The sequence below is a fragment of the Pseudophryne corroboree genome (assembly GCF_028390025.1).
Source record: "Pseudophryne corroboree isolate aPseCor3 chromosome 3 unlocalized genomic scaffold, aPseCor3.hap2 SUPER_3_unloc_68, whole genome shotgun sequence".
NCBI classification, from domain to species: domain Eukaryota; kingdom Metazoa; phylum Chordata; class Amphibia; order Anura; family Myobatrachidae; genus Pseudophryne; species Pseudophryne corroboree.
Genome location: NW_026967561.1, coordinates 504,011 through 524,151, shown reverse-complemented (window position 1 = coordinate 524,151; position 20,141 = coordinate 504,011). Strand labels below are relative to the sequence as shown.

At 47.2% G+C, this 20,141-nt stretch overlaps 1 protein-coding gene across 1 annotated transcript in view; it reads right to left on the bottom strand.

Annotated features, from left to right (window-relative positions):
- Positions 1-19,224, bottom strand: part of LOC134984588 (gastrula zinc finger protein XlCGF17.1-like) — a 32,258-nt gene extending 13,034 nt beyond the window's left edge. Inside the window, exon 1 of the mRNA XM_063950140.1 lies at positions 19,040-19,224. The gene's annotated coding sequence lies outside the window, so the exon portion shown is untranslated. The remainder of the gene's footprint in view (positions 1-19,039) is intronic.
- Positions 19,225-20,141: the final 917 nt, after the last annotated feature.

The window sequence follows — 20,141 nt, the reverse complement described above, 5'->3', positions numbered from 1 at the left end:
TAGATTTGCCAGCCATGGTGTTTAATATTGCTGCTCATGGTGCCCCCCCCCAGCGCCCTGCACCCATCAGTGACCACAGTGTGAGGTGTGCATGAGGAGCAATGGCGCACAGCTGCAGTGCTGTGCGCTACTTTGGTGAAGACCGAAGTCTTCTGCCGCCGATTTTCCGGACCGTCTTCTTGCATCTGGCTCTGTAAGGGGGGCGGACGATCGAGGTCGGGCCCTGTGTTCGATCCCTCTGGAGCTAACGGTGTCCAGTAGCCTAATAAGCCCAAGCTAGCTGCAAGCAGGTAGGTTCGATTCTTCTCCCCTTAGTCCCTCGTAGCAGTGAGTCTGTTGCCCGCAGATCTCACTGAAAAAAAACCCCTAAATAATACTTTCTTTTCTAGGAGCTCAGGAGAGCCCCTAGTGTGCATCCAGCTCAGCCGGGCACAAGATTCTAACTAAGGTCTGAGGAGGGTCATAGTGGGAGGAGCCAGTGCACTCCAGGTAGTCATAAAGCTTTCTTTAGTTGTGCCCAGTCTCCTGCGGAGCCGCTATTCCCCATGGTCCTCACGGAGTCCCAGCATCCACTTAGGACGTCAGAGAAAAGGATTTACCGGTAGGTAATTAAAATCCTATTTTTACACCCCCATCATCAGTGTCTTACCTCTATTCTCTCAATAGTAATAAGGATGATGTGTGTACGGTAAGTATGATACAGAGAATTACATATCAGAATCTATACAGCTGCCGCCATACTTCTGCTTCTCATACGTGTGCTACTGGCAGCAGTGAACATCTGAGTGAGAGTGCAGGGAAGACAGCAGAGTCTGATGAGAAAGAGATTGGATCTGCCTTTGGAGGGATGTACCACACCTTTCACCCCTTTAAATAAGAGGGGCCTGAGTCCATCCAGACGTGCTTTCTGGAGCTCTCCTCACTAAGTGGCTTCTTATCTACCCTACCTAATAGCTCTCAGCCGCTGCTGGAACCAAGACCCTATTTATTAAGTCCCCCACTCCTACTGCCCTAAAGCAGCTCGCTCTGCTCACTCCGAGCACTGTTCACTGGTGCAGCCTAGTGACGCCGCTGAAGACACGGGCTGAATTTTGGGGATAAGTGCGCCCAGTCTTTCCTGCACGCTCCAAACACCTGACTTGGAGGCAATTTTTCCTCAGGTGGGAGCAAATGCTCTCCCACTCACACGGGTGCGCAGCTCCCACTATTGCTGGGGACAGAACGGTCTGCCCACAGTCACCGAGCCCGGCAATGATATTGGGAAGTGAGGTGGCTGCCATTTTGAATCCTGGTACCCGCCCATTGCATGCTTTGCCTTCAATAAGGTTTAAAATTGATATAAGCTGCTAAATAAGTGTCCTGATGGCTGGACCGGGGTCACTACACTAGAATTTGTTGGCAGATAAGAACCACTTGGCCCATCTAAATTGAAGCATTTGCCTGGAGGTGAAACTACCTTCTATTTATATGGTACCACTATAATCTACTTCCTCTCAGTCTACATGCAGAGCCCAGTATCAAGTATCGTCTGAGTACAGCTCATTACACTCTGATTACAACCTCACAGTATATTATTTTGTGGATTTATTCACTGAATATATTTTGCCATTTGTGTCTCTCTGTGCTGAGTACTTCACGTCTGTGATCACGCTGACCTCTAGTGGAATATCTCGCTCATTACTGTGTTATTTGAGTTGCATTACATCATGTTTACTTGAAATTTTGGCTCAGATACCCCTGTCACCCCGACTAAGAATGTCATTTTGAACTGAGTCATCTTGATGTAACCTCCTGACAGCGTACTACTGCTCCTTTTATTTATAGATCGTTTGTATTTTCCTATCTCTGAGAGGTCAGTCTCTTTGTAGTCAGCTTACCATGCCTCCAAAAAAGGTTAAAAGGTACCAAATCGGCCCCGCCTGTCCATCTCTTTAGTACCTCGAATTCAGGTGGTACTTCTGAGACTGCTACAACATCATCTGCTTCTTCTTGTCAGATGCACAGCCCAGCTGTAATGGCTGAAGACGTCTTAAGACTCTCTAGATGATCCTGTTACTCTACGATCTATACATTCTATGTTATCTACATTTAAGGACTGAAATAACCTCAGAACTTAACTCTAATATTCAAGCTTTGAGGTCAGATATCAGTGAGATTGGCACTCGTACAGACTAAGATGAGATTGTTGCGTCTCACAAAGATCTGATTTCAGCACGACACCCTTCAGGAAGACCCGGTCTCTATTCATGATAAAGTCATTGATTTAGAAGACAGGTCTCAGAGAAATAATATCAATAATGGGCATTCTGGATTCTTTTACAAATGCTGAGCTTTAAGTTTATGCCATGGTCCTCTTTTCAGAAACTTCCACCGAAGGCTTCTGCCGCGGACCTTCTTATTACTGACAGGATCTATAGACTCCCAAAGTCCAAACAGACCCCTATCCAAGCACCAAGGGACACTCTGCTCAGGGTGCACTTTTTCATCTTAAAGAAAGCATTCTATGAGCCACTGTCTTCCTGATCCACAGCTGAGTGCCTGGATAATCTGCGCTATTTCCAAAAACTTCTCCTGCGACGCTGGGCAAAAGGCATCTGTTCCACCCAAGGAAATGTGCAATACAAATACAAATGGGGCTTTCCTACTAAGGTTATAGTAATGAGAAATGGTGCCTTCACAGAGATACCTTCACCTGAGGATGGTCCTGCTATTCTGAAAAAGTGGGACATTCCTGTTGACAGTACTTCATGACACTTTACCTAAACCAATCCCGGAGGCGTTGTTTTCTGTCTTCAAGTAATATGCTAAAGGAGTAAGACTGTTAGAGACACTCAGAGTTTGTTTCCTACTGTAACATGTGCCAACTGGGACTAAGTTACTGGGCATGGATCTATTTTTGGGCCAGATTTATTTGTTCTTGTTATGTGCTATTTAATTGCTATATGGTATATGGTCTGATATTCTTTCCACTGTTACGTTTCATAATACCTTTCTAGAATGTTTGGGTGTTCAGGTAAAGCATGACTGATTCATGTAACATCCTGTTGCCCTTATAACTGTGTTGGTGGAACCTACATTGGATATCAGGCCATGTTCTTGGCCTTTACCTCCTTTGGATACATTGGTTACATTGAGATTTGATATATCTTTGTACAGTTGTTACTATGATGACTAGATTTTGCCTCTCGTATGGCTACTTGGAGTAGTCGGTGAGTTTCCCTCTTAGGCCCGACCACCACCTTTTTCTATCTTTCTGTCACGGTTCCCTAGTGACGGAATCTCTAGCTTCTTTATGGACGCTATTTCTGTTTGTCTCCCATTTTTGTTCCCTATTTTATTTTTTCTGTTATTTGATAGTTTGAAGTATGCACACGCCCTACAGACTCTATTGGACTTTACACAGATGATCCTAGATGTTTCATACCATGATCTGATCTCTCTCTATCACGGTGACGTTTTTAAGTCTTAATGTAAAAGGTCTTAATTCTCCCCGTAAGAGACGTCTTGCAATAAAATATTTTGCTGACCAGAAGGCGGCGGTGGTAGCCATTCAGGAATCACATGATCCATTGCACTCTCCCCCTCAGTTTACCAATAACTACCCAGCATGCTCTATCTCCTGTGGTGTAGCCATCCTTTCTAATAGATCCTGCCCCTTTCACCTGGAAAGCAAGTGGGTGGATTGCAATGGTAGATATTGGATTCTAGTTGGGAAATTCATTATAAATATGTCCCCCTTACTTCTCTCTATACCCCTAATGCCAGACAGCCCCAATTTCATAAATCTTTTTTATTCAATAGCTACAAGAAATTGCACTTCTCCTTATGGGAGATGTTACTCTTGCTCCAGACCCTCATCTTGATAGATCCTCCACTACTGATGAACAGACCAGTAATGCCGCCCGTTCCTCAGCTTCCTCATGCTCCCTTTATTAGCTGAATTTGACCTTTGACCGAGTGTGAAGGACATAGTGAGTGGGAAGAATATACACAGATTTTAGGCTGGCTGATTATAATAGATATATGTTCCTGTTATCAGTATCTCAGATGGAAACGGTCTGGTAAGATGTTTGGCGTATTGTATTCATAAGTAGGTGAAAGGGGACAGTTGTCCAGGATAAGATAAATTATGTTATACTGAATGACTACTGCACCCAGCATCACAGACCCTGAATGTAATATCTGGTAAGACAATGTCAGCGTATATCCTTGCAGGGTATAAAGCCTAGAGACTTACACATAGCAGCTTCGTTCTGATTGAAGCTAGGTCTGTCTGCAGCAGATATAGACTTCATAACCCACCTCAGTTTAATACATTCAGACAGAGTTATTAAAGAAGGACCCTGAGGGTGCCTGAACTATATTATTTAAACTACGTAATCGATGACCATCATCTGGGACAGATCATGAAACATTTAGATAAGAGTGGAGTATTCTAATTTGTTCTTCCTATTACTGTAGCTGAGTATAACTTGTTATTTGCAGGTTCTCATTGTTGTAACTTAGAGAAATAAATGCTTATCCTTTATAATATGTCCTGTGTCAGTCTCCATATTTATCACAGTGTGTCCCAGAACCTGGTCGCTTGAATTTTTCTACCGACAACAATTTCATGGCCTGATCACACCCCTCTGATAGGGTCCTGGTCGCCTTTTCCCGCTACTCCTCCTTTACCACCTTGGAGATTGTAGAATTATATATTAATGGATGCTGAAGGCACCAGAAGTTTGCAAGAGGCCTTGTCCTCCTACTTAGACGTGAACGCTCCTGAAGATACTTCCATTACGAACCACTGGTGTGCCCTTAAGGCCATGGATCAGAAGCCAGAGAAGGCCATCATCCAAGTGCCAGGGGACAGGTAATCAGCAGGGAATGTGCAGGACTCTGAATGCTGGTTCCCGTACACAAGCTCAATAAATGTATTATATACCTAAGGCGACGGTAGCAAGACTCAGGTGCTGCCAACTCAGTAACAGGAGCCGTTCATTAGCCAATTCCCTGAGGCCGGCTGTTACAGGAGCATGTGGATACATGACAGGACCTGCGCCATATATTTCCTAAGCATTGTGTCACGTGGCATGAGGAGCCCCGAGCCTGTGCCCCAGCAAGCAGCCGCACCATGCAATAATACACATCCATAGTGTATATAATATAGCATGTAATATACGTAGTTATAGTAGACTTACCATCAATAACTCTATTTCTCTTAAGTCCACAGTAACCACAGGATATACATTGGGATATGAGGTAGCATCAGAGGATTGGCACCAACGATCAAAAGCTTTCGACCTCCGAGAATGCAATGAGCCAGTCTTCTATATCCCCACCTCCTGGTTCAGGCAATTCAGTTATTTTCCAAAGCTCAAGGCAAGAGCATCATAGAGAGCCCTAACGAGGCGAGAAGAAGAACACACATGCACACCCTTCCGTACAAGAAGGAAGAGGTTAGTAGGTGTAAGAATCATTAAATCAGGTGCGTCAGGTTGGAATCCATGTGGATAATGTGGACTTAGGAGAAATAGTTATCGATGGTAACTCTACCATAGTTACGTATTTCTCCAGCAGGGTCCACAGTAGTATCCACAGGATATACATTGGAATGTCCCAAAGCAAATTTAGTGGAGGGGACGCTCCTGATTGGACAGGAAAATCCTTCGCCCCAAATGAGAGGCAAAGGTATCAAAGGCATAATGCCTAATGAATATGTCGATGGAAGACCATGTGGCTGCCTTACATATCAGTTCAGCTGAGGCACCATGGCATGCTGCCGAAGATGGACCTACTATACAAGTAGAATGAGACATTAGCTGGAATATAGGGAGATCAGCACGAGAGTAACCTTCCGAGATAGTATTTTGAAGCCACCTCGCCAGCGTTTGCTTGTCTGCAGACAATCCCCTCTTGTGGAATCCATAGAGTACAAAGAGAGTTGGATATATTCTTGCCACACACAGTAATAAATAGAAGCAGAAGATGGTTTCCTTGTTCTAAGCATTGTTTAAATTACCTATTGAGAAAATCCTCTAGCTTTAAGGATGGACGTCTCAAGAACCACACTGTCAAAGACAGAAAATCCCAATGCCTGTGACAACAAGGACCCTGCAACAGTAGATCTGGACATTGATGCAGTAGCCACGGAGTGTCCACTGATAGCCTCTGTATATCTGTGTTCCAGTGTCTTCTGGGCCATGCCGGAGCTATTCAAATCCTGGTGCCCTTTCCTTGTTTGGCCTTCCGAATCACCCCGGGTAGCAGGGCGATTGGTGGAAACACATAGCTAGCTGAAAGTCCCATCTTACAGAGCATCCATGAAGATCACTTTGGGATCCTTTGTTCTTGACCCATATGCGGGTACTTTGAAATTCTGCCGAGAGGCCTTGAGGCAGCCCCCACTTGTCTACCAGACTCTGGAAGACCTCGGGGTGTAAAGCCTATTCACTTGCATGAATGGCGTGTCGACTAAGAAAATCCGCTTCCCAGTTTATGACGCCTGGAACAAATACTGCGTACAACGCTGGATGATGAAGTTCTGCCCTTCTTAATGTGTGGCTTAATGCCTTCATTGCCTTTTGACTGCGCGTTCCTCCTGGATGATTGAGGTACGCTACTGCTGACGCATTATCCGAACAAATTAGAACCGGTTTCCCCTGAAGGAAGTCCTTTGCCTGAGTGAGTGCCTTATATACGGCCCAAAGTTCCAATATATTTATCGGCAGGCAACTTTCTTCCTTGATCCACAGCCCCTGGAAGCTACCTTTTTACGACACTGCTCCCCAGCCCTGAAAACTTGCATCCGTAATCAGCACCTCCCAATCTGAGATCCAATAGGGTCTCCCTTTGGTCAGATGGGACACCAGGCTAATAACTTCCGTACTTCCAGAGGAAGGATCATAGTTTGAGTTATTATTGTCTGATGTAACCCATTTCATTTGGAAAGGATCAGACATTTAGGAGGACTTGAATGGAATTGAGCATACTCCACCATGTTGAATGTCGACACCATTGATCCCTTCACACACATAGCTGCATAAATGAATACCCTTTGACTTTGTAGCAGATCCTGAATCCTCAACTGTATTGTAGATATTTTGTTCAGAGGTAAAAACACTCTCTGAAGACTGGAATCCAATACAGCCCCCTAAGTGCATCATCTGTTGTGACGGACCCAGGGACGACTTTCCCCAATTTTTGAGCCGTGTCTCTGTAAACAAGCTATTGTCTGTTGCAGATGACACTGAAGCAATTCCTGAGATTGTGCAAGAATTAATAAGTCGTCGAGGTATGGAAAAATCCTTATCCCCTGTCAACGGAGATAAGCCGCCATTACCACCATATTTTTGGTGAACACTTTTGGAGCTGTGGCCATTCCACATGGTAGGGCCTGAAACTGAAAGTGTTACTCGAGGATGGTAAACCTGAGATAGCACTGATGGGACAGTGCTATAGGAACATGCAGGAAAGCATCCTGGATATCCAAGGATACCATAAAAGCCTCCAGCTCCTTGGCCAAAATAATGGAACGTAAAGTCTCCATATGAAATTGAGGCACCCAAATGTACTTGTTCAGCACCTTGAGACTGAGTATAGACCGAAACGACCCATTTGGCTTCTGAACTAGAAACAGGTTGGAATAGAAACCTTGTCCTTGTTGCGCAGGAGGAACTGGAATTATCACTCCTGATTGAAGCAACCTCTGAACTTCCTCTTGTAAGGCCCTGGCCTTTGTTTCTACTGCAGATAGGCTGGTACAAAAAAACCTTTGTGGAGGGTGCTTCTTGAAGGCAAACGCATAACTGTGAGATAATGCTTCTTGTTCCCAGGCATCTGTGGTGGACTGCTGCTAGATCTGTGCAAAATGAAGAAGTTGGCCTCCCACCCTGGGGTCCTCCAGGTGGAGGCCTGCACCATCAGCCTGATGGCTTATCTTCTGGTTTGGAGGCAGGCCTTCTGGTAAGCCCAGTGCTTTTTAGTCTTTCCAGACTTGTCTGATTGGGACTGTTTGCCATAAACTTTTCCTTTCGCTTTTCCTTGGGTCCGAAAGAACCGAAAAGCTGAAAAATTAGGTTTAGACTTGTAAGTAGAAGGAAACTTCGCTTTCTTAGAGTCTGCTTCTGACTCCAATATACTGTAATTCTTTACCAAAAAGAATATCTCCAGTAAAGGGCAAAGACTCTAGAAACTCCTTGGACTCTGAGTCAGACTTCCATGTATGTAGCCAAACCGACATGTGAGCGGCTACTGCTGAGGCTTATGCTTGAGAGGCAATAGTACCCATGTCCAAGGCTGCTTCTTCCATAAACATAGCCGCCTGTTTAATATGTGCAAAATGGGATTTTTGCTCTCTAGATGCCAATGCCCAGCGGCCATTGCTTTTGCCATCCAGGCTGAAGCCATGGCTGGTCTCACAATTGCCCCAGACAAGGAGAAAATGGTTTTTAAAAAAACATCTATTTTTCTATCCGTAACATCATTTAATGATGTTGAAGGCAGAAGTAATGTATATTTTCACACTAATCGAATGACGTGCGTATCTATTTTGGGAGCCACCTCCCTTTTTAAACAGTCCCCAGCTGGAAGAGGATAATGGGAATTCCATTTCTTTGGAATTCTAAACTTCTTAGTGGGTGTTACCCAAGCCTCTTGCATAATCTCCGTCAGCTGTTCTGACCCCAGAAATTCAGTTCTGACTGTTTTGGGATGTTTAAACACAGGAGCATTGGATTTTAACAAAGGCTCTGCTGCCTCCTATAAGGATAGAATGGCTTTCATAGAACTAATTAGCTCAGGTATAACCACTGAGCTGGGACCTTCATCCTCGTCTCTGTATGCAGACCCAGAATGTGAGGAATCCTCATCCTCCCAAGTGTCTCCTTCTGAAACATGTGTAGACTGTGAGGATGTTGTTTCATGTCTGTGTGATTTATTTTCCACAGGCCTTTCAGCCTGTTTTTCTTGTAAGGGTTAACAGGGTAACCTATCCCTAGTATAGGAGCTGGCATTATCCACTCAGCTATATTGTATAATGTCTGTGCAAAAGAAGCCCACGGGGGTTCAACTTGAACCTGTGCCTGCCTTGGATTATTCAGGAGGCTTTGGTGAAAGCTAAAACAATTGGTTAAAAAGACTCAGGGTGGGACTACCCCCTGTTGAACTGTATGTTGGTTTGAGATAAAAAGATGAGGCCTATGAGCTTCAGAGGTGGATTAGACCATTTTCACTCTGCTGTAAACAACTTGCTGTATTGCAGTTGCCGGTAGCAATAGGGAACAGTCTTTTTTAAGACTGGGTAAATAAAACATCTTCTGCTTCAAGACGACTGCTTCATCTTGTGACTTGCAGGGCTAAGCGAAACTTAGCTCCGTTTTTCGGCTCTCCAGGGTACACCCAGCATCTCCAAGCTCCGCCTTCCACCTGCTACCGTGCCGTGCTTGGTCAAGCAACTATTGGAGATTCGTCAATACCACACAGGGGTGGTAAGACAGCGTGTTGACGCATACAGAGCAGAGCAGTGGTTCCAGACCCAACTAAATAGGAGTCTGGTGGTGGCTGCATAGAATCCGCCCACTGCGTAGTGGGTGGAATCAGTAACAGGCGGTTACTGACGGTAAGCGGGAATCCCCTATTTGGCCAGGTCCCGTGTGACCTAAACTCCATTCTGTGACTGGGGCCGGGACGCAAGGCGGTGAGGGCTTTCGTAAGCACCGTCCGATCACAATGGTAAACAAATCACACACCTGTACGGTGTTAACTACACAATTTGTGACTGAAATCACTTTAACAAGCTATAAAGTGACATACGATCTGATACTTCCCTGCTTTGCACCAGCATTGAGGATTGAAATATACCCAAAAACTGACAGAAATAGTAAAGTCAGCAATCACACTAGCAATTAGTCACAGGTTATTAATTAGTATTATATGCAATATGATCACATAATCAACTACAGATACATTTCAAGTATGTAGGAGAAACATATTACTGCATTTCCTTGTATAGGATATTTAACGTATTCAGTCGCAAAGTGAATGAAACAGCAGTAATAGTTTACAGACTCATATGCATCAGGCACTTATCTAACTCCTCGTACCCAATGGTACGCTGAGGGGATCCAGACGCAAATAGTGTACACCAATGCTCAGTGAACGCAACAGTGAACACATATGCTCCAGTCACACAGCCGCCTATACTGCGACCGGGTCCTTTTAGATACACAGCGTCTCAGACGGAAGCGGGAAATCAGTTCATGAGGGGAAACTCAGAGGAAACTGGTCATGAAGCGGGGGGATGGGTGACCAGGGGAGCGTCTTACTCCCCACTGCTGACATCAACCCCAGGGAACGGCCTCACACTAATCCCTGGAGCCTATGATCCCTGGGGCCTAGTGCTGGTGCACCCGAGGTGGCAGCCGCATCAGCGACTGTTCAGTAGTCCCCACCCCGAGAACAGTGCGGCTGTGTCTCGCATCTCCCCCACTAAGCAGAACTGACGCCTGACCTTCTTCCCATTCTCCGGCCGCAGCCTGGTAACGTCAGCTGGACTTGCTAGTACATCCTACACAGGTGCCCGCTGAAACAGCACTGAACACGTGCGTAAGCGTTGTCGTGACCGGGCGGGAAGTTGTTGGAGCGACTCATTCTAAGGTGGCGTGTAAGACGCTTTTTAGAAAACTCGCTCAAAAAAGTTAAGACTACAAAAATAAATTTAATAACGAGCTTAGGGATTCCAAAATCAGCAGTCCAAAGATTGTGGTCCAGCTCCTGCCGCACCAACAAAAAAATAAGAATTTACTTACCGATAATTCTATTTCTCGTAGTCCGTAGTGGATGCTGGGACTTCCGTAAGGACCATGGGGAATAGCGGCTCCGCAGGAGACTGGGCACAAAGTAAAAGCTTTAGGACTAGCTGGTGTGCACTGGCTCCTCCCCCTATGACCCTCCTCCAAGCCTCAGTTAGGATACTGTGCCCGGACGAGCGTACATAATAAGGAAGGATTTTGAATCCCGGGTAAGACTCATACCAGCCACACCAATCACACCGTACAACCTGTGATCTGAACCCAGTTAACAGTATGTTAACTTTAGGAGCCTCTAAAAAGATGGCTCACAACAATAAACAACCCGATTTTTTGTAACAATAACTATATACAAGTATTGCAGACAATCCGCACTTGGGATGGGCGCCCAGCATCCACTACGGACTACGAGAAATAGAATTATCGGTAAGTAAATTCTTATTTTCTCTGACGTCCTAGTGGATGCTGGGACTTCCGTAAGGACCATGGGGATTATACCAAAGCTCCCAAACGGGCGGGAGAGTGCGGATGACTCTGCAGCACCGAATGAGAGAACTCCAGGTCCTCCTCAGCCAGGGTATCGAATTTGTAAAATTTTGCAAACATGTTTGCCCCTGACCAAGTAGCTGCTCGGCAAAGTTGTAAAGCCGAGACCCCTCGGGCAGCCGCCCAAGATGAGCCCACCTTCCTTGTGGAATGGGCTTTAACAGATTTTGGCTGTGGCAGGCCTGCCACAGAATGTGCAAGCTGAATTGTATTACAAATCCAACGAGCAATCGTCTGCTTCGAAGCAGGAGCACCCAACTTATTGGATGCATACAGGATAAACAGCGAGTCAGATTTTCTGACTCCAGCCGTCCTGGAAACATATATTTTCAGGGCCCTGACTACGTCTAGTAACTTGGAGTCCTCCAAGTCTCTAGTAGCCGCAGGTACCACAATAGGCTGGTTCATGTGAAACTCTGAAACCACCTTAGGGAGAAATTGAGGACGAGTCCTCAATTCTGCCCTGTCTGAATGAAAAATTAGGTAAGGGCTTTTATAGGATAAAGCCGCCAATTCTGAGACACGCCTGGCTGAAGCCAGGGCTAACAGCATTACCACTTTCCATGTGAGAAATTTAAAGTCCACAGTGGTGAGTGGCTCAAACCAATGTGATTTTAGGAACCCCAAAACTACATTTAGATCCCAAGGTGCCACTGGAGGCACAAAAGGAGGCTGTATATGCAGTACCCCCTTGACAAACGTCTGAACTTCAGGCACTGAAGCCAGTTCTTTCTGGAAGAAGATCGACAGGGCCGAAATCTGAACCTTAATGGACCCCAATTTTAGGCCCATAGACAGTCCTGCTTGCAGGAAATGTAGGAACCGACCCAGTTGAAATTCCTCCGTAAGGGCCTTCTTGGCCTCACACCACGCAACATACTTCCGCCAAATGCGGTGATAATGTTTCGCAGTTACATCCTTCCTGGCTTTGATCAGGGTAGGGATGACTTCATCTGGAATGCCTTTTTCCTTCAGAATCCGGCGTTCAACCGCCATGCCGTCAAACGCAGCCGCGGTAAGTCTTGGAACAGACAAGGTCCCTGCTGAAGCAGGTCCTTTCTTAGAGGTAGAGGCCACGGTTCCTCCGTGAGCATCTCTTGCAGTTCCGGGTACCAAGTTCTTCTTGGCCAATCCGGAGCCACGAGTATAGTTCTTACTCCTCTCCTTCTTATGATTCTCAGTACTTTGGGTATGAGAGGCAGAGGAGGGAACACGTACACCGACTGGTACACCCACGGTGTTACCAGAGCGTCCACCGCTATTGCCTGAGGGTCCCTTGACCTGGCGCAATATCTGTCCAGTTTTTTGTTGAGACGGGACGCCATCATGTCTACCTTTGGTTCTTCCCAACGGTTTACAATCACTTGGAAGACTTCTGGATGAAGTCCCCACTCCCCCGGGTGGAGGTCGTGTCTGCTGAGGAAGTCTGCTTCCCAGTTGTCCACTCCCGGAATGAACACTGCTGACAGTGCTATCACATGATTTTCCGCCCAGCGGAGAATCCTTGCAGCTTCTGCCATTGCCCTCCTGCTTCTTGTGCCGCCTTGTCTGTTTACGTGGGCGACAGCCGTGATGTTGTCCGACTGGATCAATACCGGTTGACCCTGAAGCAGAGGCCTTGCTTGACTCAGGGCATTGTAAATGGCCCTTAGTTCCAGGATATTTATGTGAAGAGACGTTTCCATGCTTGACCACAAGCCCTGGAAATTTCTTCCTTGTGTAACTGCTCCCCAGCCTCTCAGGCTGGCATCTGTGGTCACCAGCATCCAATCCTGAATGCCGAATCTGCGGCCCTCTAGAAGATGAGCACTCTGTAACCACCACAGGAGAGACACCCTTGTCCTTGGAGATAGGGTTATCCGCTGATGCATCTGAAGATGCGATCCGGACCATTTGTCCAGCAGATCCCACTGAAAAGTTCTTGCATGGAATCTTCCGAATGGAATCGCTTCGTACGAAGCCACCATTTTTCCCAGGACTCTCGTGCATTGATGCACTGACACTTGGCCTGGTTTTAGGAGGTTCCGGACTAGCTCGGATAACTCCCTGGCCTTCTCCTCCGGGAGAAACACCTTTTTCTGGACTGTGTCAAGAATCATCCCTAGGAACAGTAGACGTGTTGTTGGAATCAGCTGTGATTTTGGGATATTTAGAATCCACCCGTGCTGACGTAGCACTACCTGAGATAGTGCTACTCCGACCTCTAACTGTTCCCTTGACCTTGCCCTTATCAGGAGATCGTCCAAGTAAGGGATAATTAAGACGCCTTCTCTTCGAAGGAGAATCATCATTTCGGCCATTACCTTGGTAAAGACCCGGGCTGCCGTGGACAATCCAAACGGCAGCGTCTGAAACTGATAATGACAGTTCTGTACCACAAACCTGAGGTACCCTTGGTGAGAAGGGAAGATTGGGACATGGAGATAAGCATCTTTGATGTCCAGAGACACCATATAGTCCCCTTCTTCCAAGTTCGCTATCACTGCTCTGAGTGACTCCATCTTGAATTTGAACCTTTTTATGTAAGTGTTCAAGGATTTTAGATTTAAAATTGGTCTCACCGAGCCGTCCGGCTTCGGTACCACAAACAGTGTGGAATAATACCCCTTTCCCTGTTGTAGGAGGGGTACCTTGATTATCACCTGCTGAGAATACAGCTTGTGAATAGCTTCCAAAACAGCCTCCCTGTCGGAGGGAGACGTTGGTAGAGCAGACTTCAGGAACCGGCGAGGGGGAGATGTCTCGAATTCCAATTTGTACCCCTGAGATACTACCTGCAGGATCCAGGGGTCCACTTGTGAGTGAGCCCACTGCGCGTTGAAATTTTTGAGACGGGCCCCCACCGTGCCTGAGTCCGCTTGTAAAGCCCCAGCGTCATGCTGAAGCTTTGGCAGAAGCGGGGGAGGGCTTCTGCTCCTGGGAAGGGGCTGCCTGGTGCAGTCTTTTCCCTCTTCCTCTGCCCCGGGGCAAAAAAGAGTGGCCTTTTGCCCGCTTGCCCTTATGGGAACGAAAGGACTGAGTTTGAAAAGACGGTGTCTTCTTCTGCTGAGAAGTGACCTGGGGTAAGAAGGTGGATTTCCCAGCAGTTGCCGTGGCCACCAGGTCCGATAGACCGACCCCAAATAACTCCTCCCCTTTATACGGCAATACTTCCATATGTCGTTTGGAATCCGCATCCCCTGACCACTGTCGCGTCCATAAGGCTCTTCTGGCAGAAATGGACATCGCACTTACTCTTGATGCCAGGGTGCAAATATCCCTCTGTGCATCTCGCATATATAGTAATGCATCCTTTAAATGCTCTATAGTTAATAATATACTGTCCCTATCCAGGGTATCAATATTTTCAGTCAGGGAATCTGACCAAGCCACCCCAGCACTGCACATCCAGGCTGAGGCAATCGCTGGTCGCAGTATAACACCAGTATGTGTGTATATACCTTTTAGGATATTTTCCAGCCTTCTATCAGCTGGTTCCTTGAGGGCGGCCGTATCTGGAGACGGTAACGCCACTTGTTTTGATAAGCGTGTGAGCGCCTTATCTACCCTAGGGGGTGTTTCCCAACGCGCCCTAACCTCTGGCGGGAAAGGATATAGTGCCAATAATTTATTAGAAATCAGCAGTTTTTTATCGGGGGAAACCCACGCCTTATCACACACCTCATTTAATTCATCTGACTCAGGAAAAACCACAGGCAGTTTTTTCACACCCCACATAATACCCTTTTTTGTGGTACTTGTAGTGTCAGAAATGTTCAACGCCTCCTTCATAGCCGTGATCATGTAACGTGTGGCCCTACTGGACATTACGTTTGTCTCCTCACCGTCGACACTGGATTCAGTATCCGTGTCTGGGTCTGTGTCGACCACCTGAGGTAGCGGGCGTTTTAGCGCCCCTGACGGTGTCTGAGACGCCTGGACTGGCACTAATTGATTTGCCGGCTGTCTCATGTCGTCAACAGTTTTTTGCAAAGTGCTGACACTGTCACGTAACTCTTTAAATACGACCATCCAGTCAGGTGTCGACTCCCTAGGGGGTGACATCACTAACACAGGCAATTGCTCTGCTTCCACATCATTTTCCTCCTCATACATGTCGACACAATCGTACCGACACCCAGCACACACACAGGGAATGCTCTGATAGAGGACCCCACTAGCCCTTTGGGGAGACAGAGGGAGAGTTTGCCAGCACACACCAGAGCGCTATATATGTATAGGGATAACCTTATATAAGTGTTACTCCCTTAAATAGCTGCTTATATTATTATTTTGCCAAATAGTGCCCCCCCTCTCTTGTTTTACCCTGTTACCATAGTGTAGGACTGCAGGGGAGAGTCAGGGAGCCGTCCTTCCAGCGGAGCTGTGAGGGAAAATGGCGCTTGTGTGCTGAGGAGATAGGCTCCGCCCCCTTCTCGGCGGCCTTTTCTCCCGCTTTTTTCTGGAAAACTGGCAGGGGTTAAATGCATCCATATAGCCCAAGAGCTATATGTGATGCATTTCTTTAGCCACATAAGGTTTTTATCATGTTTTATTGCGTCTCAGGGTGCTCCCCCCCCAGCGCCCTGCACCCTCAGTGACCGGAGTGTGAAGTGTGCTGAGAGCAATGGCGCACAGCTGCAGTGCTGTGCGCTACCTTATCTGAAGACAGGAACGTCTTCTGCCGCCGCTTTCTCCGGACCTCTTCGCTCTTCTGGCTCTGTAAGGGGGCCGGCGGCGCGGCTCCGGGACCCATCCAGGCTGAACCTGTGATCGTCCCTCTGGAGCTAATGTCCAGTAGCCAAGAAGCCCAATCCACTCTGCACGCAGGTGAGTTCGCTTCTTCTCCCCTTAGTCCCGCGCTGCAGTGAGCCTGTTGCCAGCAGGACTCACTGAAAATAAAAAACCTAATTATACTTTTACTTAAAAGCAGCTCAGGAGAGCCACCTAGATTGCACCCTTCTCGGCCGGGCACAAAATCTTAACTGAGGCTTGGAGGGTCATAGGGGGAGGAGCCAGTGCACACCAGCTAGTACTAAAGCTTTTACTTTGTGCCCAGTCTCCTGCGGAGCCGCTATTCCCCATGGTCCTTACGGAAGTCCCAGCATCCACTAGGACGTCAGAGAAAACTGAATTCCCTGAGCCAGGAGGCGGGATATAGGAGACTGGCCTGTTGCATTCTGGGAGGCCGAAACCTTTTGATCATTACTGCCAATCCGCTGACGATACCTCATATCCCAATGTATATCCTGTGGATACTACTGTGAACCGTGCAGGTGAAAACATAGGTACCACACAGTGACATGATGTGAGGGGGAGAGAAGGAGTATAATAGGGGCTGATGGCTCCTGATGTACGAGATACACCAGAGAGTGTGGGGAGGAGACTGGTCAGATCTCTGGGCTGGTAACACACAGTGACATGATGTGAGGAGGAGAGCAGGAGTATAATAGGGGCTGATGGCTCCTGATGTATGAGATACACCAGAGAGTGTGGGGAGGAGACTGGTCAGATCTCTGGGCTGGTAACACACAGTGACATGATGTGAGGGGAGAGCAGGAGTGTAATAGGGGATGATGGCTCCTGATGTATGAGATACACCAGAGAGTGTGGGGAGGAGACTGGTCAGATCTCTGGGCTGGTAACACACAGTGACATGATGTGAGGGGGAGAGCAGGAGAATAATAGGGGCTGATGGATCCTGATGTATGATATACACCAGAAAGTGTGGGGAGGAGACTGGTCAGATCTCTGGGCTGGTGACACACAGTGACATGATGTGAGGGGGAGAGCAGGATTATAATAGGGGCTGATGGCTCCTGATGTATAAGATACACCAGAGAGTGTGGGGAGGAGACTGGTCAGATCTCTGGGCTGGTAACACACAGTGACATGATGTGTGGGAGAGAGCAGGAGTATAATAGGGGCTGATGGCTCCTGATGTATGAGATACACCAGAGAGTGTGGGGAGGAGACTGGTCAGATCTCTGGGCTGGTAACACACAGTGACATGATGTGAGGGGGAGAGCAGGTGCATAATAAGGGCTTATGGCTCCTGATGTATGAGATACACCAGAGAGTGTGGAGAGGAGACTGGTCAGATCTCTGGGCTGGTAACACACAGTGACATGATGTGAGGGGGAGAGCAGGAGAATAATAGGGACTGATGGGTCCTGATGTATGAGATACACCAGAGAGTGTGGGGAGGAGACTGGCTAGATCTCTGGGCTGGTAACACAGTGACATGATGTGAGGGGGAGAGCAGGAGTATAATAGGGGCTGATGGCTCCTGATGTATGAGATACAGCAGAGAGTGTGGGGAGGAGACTGGTCAGATCTCTGGGCTGGTAACACACAGTGACATGATGTGAGGGGGAGAGCAGGAGTATAATAGGGGCTGATGTCTCCTGATGTATGAGATACACCAGAGAGTGTGGGGAGGAGACTGGTCAGATCTCTGGGCTGGTAACACACAGTGACATGATGTGAGGGGGAGAGCAGGAGAATAATAGGGGCTGATGGCTCCTGATGTATGAGATACACCAGAGAGTGTGGGGAGGAGACTGGTCAGGTCTCTGGGCTGGTAGCACACAGTGACATGATGTGAGGGGGAGAGCAGGAGTATAATAGGGGCTGATGGCTCCTGATGTATGAGATACACCAGAGAGACTGGAGAGAAGACTGGTCAGATCTCTGGGCTGGTAACACACAGTGACATGATGTGAGGGGGACAGCAGGAGTATAATAGGGGCTGATGGCTCCTGATGTATGAGATACACCAGAGAGTGTGGGGAGGAGACTGGTCAGATCTCTGGGCTGGTAACACACAGTGACATGATGTGAGGGGGAGAGCAGGAGTATAATAGGGGCTGATGGCTCCTGATGTATGAGATACACCAGAGAGTGTGGGGAGGAGACTGGTCAGATCTCTGGGCTGGTAACACACAGTGACATGATGTGAGGGGAGAGCAGGAGTATAATAGGGGCTGATGGCTCCTGATGTATGAGATACACCAGAGAGTGTGGGGAGGAGACTGGTCAGATCTCTGGGCTGGTACCACACAGTGACATGATGTGAGGGGGAGAGAAGGAGAATAATAGAGGCTGATGGCTCCTGATGTATGAGATACACCAGAGAGTGTGGGGAGGAAACTGGTCAGATCTCTAAGCTGGTAACACACAGTGACATGATGTGAGGAGGAGAGCAGAAGTATAATAGGGGCTGATGGCTCCTGATGTATGAGATACACCAGAGAGTGTGAGGAGGAGACTGGTCAGATCTCTGGGCTGGTAACACACAGTGACATGATGTGAGGGAGGAGCAGGAGTATAATAGGGGCTGATGGCTGCTGATGTACGAGATACACCAGAGAGTGTGGGGAGGAGAGTGGTCAGATCTCTGGGCTGGTAACACACAGTGACATGATGTGAGGAGGAGAGCAGGAGTATAAAAGGTGCTGATGGCTCCTGATGTATGAGATACACCAGAGAGTGTGGGGAGGAGACTGGTCAGATCTCTGGGCTGGTAACACACAGTGACATGATGTGAGGGGGCGAGCAGGAGTATAATAGGGGCTGATGGCTCCTGACTCCCCCACTGGGAAAATACATATTCCTCATTAGTTTGTACTGACAGAGGAGGGTGTAGTATAAGAGATTGCTGTAGTGACTGAGCAAGGAGAATATGTGACTCTTATCTGTAATAAGTGTTTATTACTCACCTGTGCTGATATCTGTAGGGATCTCCTCCTCCTTACACTGCTGATCACCCCTCACATACGTTTCTTCTTCTCCCTCTATACTTTCTGCCTTTATATCAGTCACATACGTCTCTTCTTCTCCCTCTATATCTTCTGCCTTTATATCAGTCACATACGTCTCTTCTTCTCCCTCTATATCTTCTGCCTTTATATCAGTCACATACGTCTCTTCTTCTCCCTCTATATCTTCTGCCTTTATATCAGTCACATACGTCTCTTCTTCTCCCTCTATATCTTCTGTCTTCATATAAGTCACATACGTCTCTTCTTCTCCCTCTGTATCTTCTACCTTAATATCAGTCACATACGTTTCTTCTTCTTCCTCTATATCTTCTGCCTTTATACGAGAAAGACGTTCTACCTAAATAACCCAAAAAATACAATGACATTTGCATACTGTTTGATTAAACTGAGGTGAAACAGTATAATATCAGTGTATAAGACACACAAATCCTCTACAGATCATATAGTGACAGTCACTTAGGTTTATTGGGGAGAACCTATAGCCCACCTACCTGATCCTCCTGTGGGATCCTGTGATTCTCCTCTGTACAATCCTGGGAATACAGAGGACGGGGACATCTCTCTGGGGTATCTCTGTTACTGGGCCCATCTGTAGGAGACACACAGTGACTGAGTACAATGTATATATGTGATTATCAGATGATTTGTGTATATAGGGGCCCCCATACCTGCTCTTCCCTGTACAATACATGACAGTCTTCTCTTACCCAGTGATGTGAGGGGCCGGTGATTCTCCATCATCACGTCCTCATACAGACCCCTGTGTTCCTCTATATACTCCTCCTCCTGCATGGAGACATAGACAGTGACATCCTGACACCTTATAGCAGGGCTGGCCAAACCGGTCCTCGAGATCTACCAACAGTTCATGTTTTCCAGGCCTCCTGGAGATCTGTAGAATTGTCAGTTAGGAATGAATTCAGCACATCTTAATTAGTAATGACTACACCTGTGCACCAGCTAGGTGGTCTGGAAAATGTGAACTGTTGGTAGATCTCGAGGACTAGTTTGGCCAGCTCTGTCTTATAGGAACCTGACA